Source organism: Pelobates fuscus, chromosome 10, assembly GCF_036172605.1.
Source record: "Pelobates fuscus isolate aPelFus1 chromosome 10, aPelFus1.pri, whole genome shotgun sequence".
NCBI classification, from domain to species: Eukaryota; Metazoa; Chordata; class Amphibia; order Anura; family Pelobatidae; genus Pelobates; species Pelobates fuscus.
In genome coordinates this window covers 150,790,177-150,796,526 of record NC_086326.1, presented here as the reverse complement: position 1 = coordinate 150,796,526, position 6,350 = coordinate 150,790,177, and positions in this window count along the sequence as shown.

The window sequence follows — 6,350 nt, the reverse complement described above, 5'->3', positions numbered from 1 at the left end:
CAAACGGTTGCAATAATCTACATTTTAGCTCGGCTACACAGATGTCCAATAGGATTGAGACGTTCATGAAACAGTGTTACCCTAAAGATCCTTTGGATATACATTTCTTGTGTCCTGTAGAGAAAGATAGAAATGATCTGTTGGACTCAGTGATTCCCCTCCCACTACCCCTTCTCCCCACACACACACTGACTAATGCACTTGCTCCTTCAATGTTGTATTCTGCAGGAATGTGTGCAGAGGGGGAAGCAATCCAACCCAGAGCCCCACCACTGCTCCCTGTACCTCCTCTCTCCCATTCGGCTCTCTATTTAAACTGGGAGAACTTGATCGGCTGTCACTTCCTCCCAGCCGGCAGAAGTGAAAGGGCCCTGGTTTGACATGTGAAAGGGGCCCCTGTTTAGTGGTACCACTGGGTGGCCCTAGGTGTAATGGCACCTGGGCCATGGTGCAGCTGCACTGGCTTCACCGGCGGTAGTTCCTCCACTGCCTCAATTGATTATAGTACTCCATACTTATGATCCTTCAACTCTATGAAAAGAAACTATCTGTGCATCTGTTTGTCCATCCATTCATCCCAGATCACAATTCTGTCAGTCTCGTCCTCTCATTGGTTTTCATTTAAATTACAACTAATTAATTAGAAACCAAAGAAAGGAGGAGTGGTCAAAATAATCACTTAATTTCAGCAGCCCCAAACCAAAAGTTCCTTCTCCCCACTCCAAATCGATATGTGTAACTTACTGCAAACACATCACTTCCTGCATCTCCTTGGTTTAGTGAAATTCTCTGTCGTTCTATTTCTTGCTCCTCCTGTTGTTTTCTCGTTAGCTTTAGTTTATGTAACAGGAAACACAGATAAAATATAATACTTGTGGGTTTATATAGTGTGTATGGATCACCTGGCACCCCGACTGGGTACCTCCGTTGACGGATGCTTCCTAACTGACGCCGAGGACTATAAGCATCGCACCAGACACCACATTCCCCCTGAATTGGAGAGATGACTATCTCACCTTCCTGGACCTGCGGATACCATAAACCATAGCTGGTCTCCACAAGCATAATTATGGCAGACTGATGAAGGAGATCTCTGATACCTTACGAACATGGTAGGACAAATACTTATCTTGGGTGGGTAGGATAGCGGCCGTTAAAATGGTTGTGCTACCTAAATTCCACTACCTGTTACGCACCTTACAAATCCATTTATCCAAAGCATTCTTGCAAACATTTCAGCAAACCCTAAATAGATTTGTCTGGGTGAATCGTAAAATACGAGTAGAAAAAAAGATACTGTGTAGACCAGTGGCAGAGAGCGGCTTGGGTCTACCTGACGTAAGCTCATACTAAAAAGCGACCATCCTGTCCACGGCCGTTCTGGCCCATAAGGATGAAGATAGACCACAATGTGTAGACATAGAATCGACGTGGTCATGCCTAAAAGGCCTTCACCACTTGTTCTGGATACCCCACAAATTACGCCCTAAATCACCAGAAATGCCCGTCACCACGTCGCTGCGGATGAGAACGTGGGACGCAGCCAGACCTCACATGGGCTACACTAAACAATGGTCACTGGCAACTCCACTATACAGTCTGCACATTGTTAACCCCACTTTTAATTACCGTCCATGGGAACAGGGCAGATGCACTCTGGTCAAACACCTCTACCAGCACGACACACTAATGCAATTTCAAGACCGCCAAAAACTATACAATCTACCGCCCCACACTTTATTCTCATATTTACTCCTAGAGAATGACACAGAGAGAGTCACACCAAGGATGATGGAGAACATAGAACGCATATGCGAATCCAGAACCATACCGAAAAAAAGCAATCTCATATATGTACATGTTACTAAATGACTCAATCGCCACTGTGCCAGATCAGTTTAGGGAGGCATGGCAAGCAGATATAGGCTATATCTGCTATATGGCGTTTTTAAGGGAATGGCAGAAAGCATTCATAGCACATAAGGGCAGATATAGATGTGCATCGCATTTGGAGTTGATGCGAAAGATCCAATACGCACATGGTGCCGTCTAGGCTCGCGACCATTTACCCCCAGACCTGGAGATGTTGTAGATGCGGAAACGGGGAGGGTACGATGTATCACATATGGTGGACATGCCCACTCATTTCTGCATACTGGGAGGGGGTGGAAACAATAACCTCTCAATGAAGCTCCAGCCCGAGTGCGGGCTCCTATTCATGACACTCGAGCAATTTACCAAACCCCAGGCATTTTTACTGTTACATATTTTGATTGCTGCTAACCTACAAATAGCGAGGGCCTGGAAACAGGCGACGGCCCCAAAGAGGGTGGCATTAATAAAGCAAGTCACTGTGAACCTCGACTATGAGACGAGAATACATACGAAGCTCAAGGCAACGACACACAGAACCGCAGCCAAAAAGTGGTGGGAAACATTCATTAGTGGAGAGACAGGGGAATAGCAGGAGGGAGATCAGGTATCACAGGTAACTAAGAACAAAGTCTAGCACGGGTGCAGAGGAGGAGGTAGGTAGCACTCACCAACTTTCATACAAACAAAAATGTACGTCCCCTGGGGAGGGATAGGGAAGAGAGAACACCCACATTGTACATAGTTGTGCCATACGGGCACTGCATGCAGTCACTGACCTTCACACAGAAAAGCCTATATGCGATGTATGTAAGGCTCTTAGAGCCTGAGCAGAGCGCTCTAAGGTGGCACGGAAGTGGCTTGAAGGGCCACTTAACAATGAGGGCATTAACCGAAAATGAAGACACCATTACTGTATGTACCAATTGTTAACCCCCCCCCCCTTCTTTTTCCTTTCTATGCCCCATACCCTACAACCCATCTGCAAGATGATAGACAAGCACATGTGGAAGTATGCCACCTATTGATAAAATACCAGTGTCAAGGATATATAAGGCTCATCCTGTATTATGTTAATGCTAACAGGGTAGTGTATAGCGATGTCTTATGTTAATGCTAACAGGGTAGTGTATAGCGATGTCCCTACAACGCATGGCACCTGGTTAATTGCATATAACAAATGTGTTACTGTTACTATTACTGAATATGTTATGTCACTTGCACCCCCTCCCTCTTTATTTCTGTACCCCATTGTTTGACTATGACTTAAGACAAAATAAAAACTGTCAAATAAAAAAAAAAAAGCAAAACCCATGATACAGAGTAATTAATGAAAAATAGTGACATAATATCCAACATAGATTCCTAATCCCGTACCCATAGAGAATGAAACAATCTCAATATTTTTATTATAAGATTAGTTATAGAGATTCCAAGTCATAAATACTATTACCCTCAATTACGTAAACTAATTCTATTAATCAACTTATACTAAATCAGATATTGCGTTTCTCCATAACCACGTAATGAGTTAGTCATTGTAATAAACGGACATTTAACGTTAACTTTCTATTATTGTTGACATTCTATTAGTACACTATTTTCTATTATTGTTGATATTCTGTTAGTACACTATTTTCTATAATTGTTGATATTCTGTTAGTACACTATTTTCTATAATTGTTGATATTCTGTTAGTACACTATTTTCTATTATTGTTGATATTCTATTAGTACACTATTTTCTATAATTGTTGATATTCTGTTAGTACACTATTTTCTATTATTGTTGACATTCTATTAGTACACTATTTTCTATAATTGTTGATATTCTGTTAGTACACTATTTTCTATTATTGTTTACATTCTATTAGTACACTATTTTCTATAATTGTTGATATTCTGTTAGTACACTATTTTCTATAATTGTTGATATTCTGTTAGTACACTATTTTCTATAATTGTTGATATTCTGTTAGTACACTATTTTCTATTATTGTTGACATTCTATTAGTACACTATTTTCTATAATTGTTGATATTCTGTTAGTACACTATTTTCTATAATTGTTGACATTCTATTAGTACACTATTTTCTATTATTGTTGATATTCTGTTAGTACACTATTTTCTATTATTGTTGATATTCTATTAGTACACTATTTTCTATAATTGTTGATATTCTGTTAGTACACTATTTTCTATTATTGTTGACATTCTATTAGTACACTATTTTCTATAATTGTTGATATTCTGTTAGTACACTATTTTCTATTATTGTTTACATTCTATTAGTACACTATTTTCTATAATTGTTGATATTCTGTTAGTACACTATTTTCTATAATTGTTGATATTCTGTTAGTACACTATTTTCTATAATTGTTGATATTCTGTTAGTACACTATTTTCTATTATTGTTGACATTCTATTAGTACACTATTTTCTATAATTGTTGATATTCTGTTAGTACACTATTTTCTATAATTGTTGACATTCTATTAGTACACTATTTTCTATTATTGTTGATATTCTGTTAGTAAACTATTTTCTATTATTGTTGACATTCTATTAGTACACTATTTTCTATTATTGTTGATATTCTATTAGTACACTTTTTTCTATAATTGTTGATATTCTATTAGTACACTTTTTTCTATAATTGTTGATATTCTATTAGTACACTATTTTCTATTATTGTTGACATTCTATTAGTACACTATTTTCTATTGTTGACATTCTATTAGTACACTATTTTCTATAATTGTTGATATTCTATTAGTACACTATTTTCTATAATTGTTGATATTCTATTAGTACACTTTTTTCTATAATTGTTGATATTCTATTAGTACACTATTTTCTATTATTGTTTCCATTCTATTAGTACACTATTTTCTATTATTGTTGACATTCTATTAGTACACTATTTTCTATTATTGTTGATATTCTATTAGTACACTTTTTTCTATAATTGTTGATATTCTATTAGTACACTTTTTTCTATAATTGTTGACATTCTATTAGTACACTATTTTCTATTATTGTTGACATTCTATTAGTACACTATTTTCTATTATTGTTGATATTCTATTAGTACACTATTTTCTATTATTGTTGATATTCTATTAGTACACTATTTTCTATAATTGTTGATATTCTGTTAGTACACTATTTTCTATTATTGTTGATATTCTATAAGTACACTATTTTCTATAATTGTTGATATTCTGTTAGTACACTATTTTCTATTATTGTTGATATTCTACTAGTACACTATTTTCTATTATTGTTGATATTCTGTTAGTACACTATTTTCTATTATTGTTGACATTCTATTAGTACACTATTTTCTATTATTGTTGATATTCTATTAGTACACTATGTTCTATTATTGTTGACATTCTATTAGTACACTATTTTCTATTATTGTTGATATTCTGTTAGTACACTATTTTCTATTATTGTTGATATTCTATTAGTACACTATTTTCTATAATTGTTGATATTCTGTTAGTACACTATTTTCTATTATTGTTGACATTCTATTAGTACACTATTTTCTATAATTGTTGATATTCTGTTAGTACACTATTTTCTATAATTGTTGACATTCTATTAGTACACTATTTTCTATTATTGTTGATATTCTATTAGTACACTATTTTCTATAATTGTTGATATTCTATTAGTACACTATTTTCTATTATTGTTGATATTCTATTAGTACACTATTTTCTATAATTGTTGGCATTCTATTAGTACACTATTTTCTATTATTGTTGATATTCTGTTAGTACACTATTTTCTATTATTGTTGACATTCTATTAGTACACTATGTTCTATTATTGTTGATATTCTATTAGTACACTATTTTCTATAATTGTTGATATTCTGTTAGTACACTATTTTCTATTATTGTTGACATTCTATTAGTACACTATTTTCTATTATTGTTGACATTCTATTAGTACACTATTTTCTATTATTGTTGATATTCTATTAGTACACTATTTTCTATTATTGTTGATATTCTGTTAGTACACTATTTTCTATAATTGTTGATATTCTATTAGTACACTATTTTCTATTATTGTTGATATTCTGTTAGTACACTATTTTCTATAATTGTTGATATTCTATTAGTACACAATTTTCTATTATTGTTGACATTCTATTAGTACACTATTTTCTATTATTGTTGATATTCTATTAGTACACCGTTTCCTATAATTGTTGATATTCTATTAGTACACTATTTTCTATTATTGTTGATATTCTATTAGTACACTATTTTCTATTATTGTTGATATTCTATTAGTACACTATTTTCTATTATTGTTGATATTCTATTAGTACACTATTTTCTATTATTGTTGATATTCTATTAGTACACTTTTTTCTATAATTGTTGATATTCTATTAGTACACTATTTTCTATTATTGTTTCCATTCTATTAGTACACTATTTTCTATTAT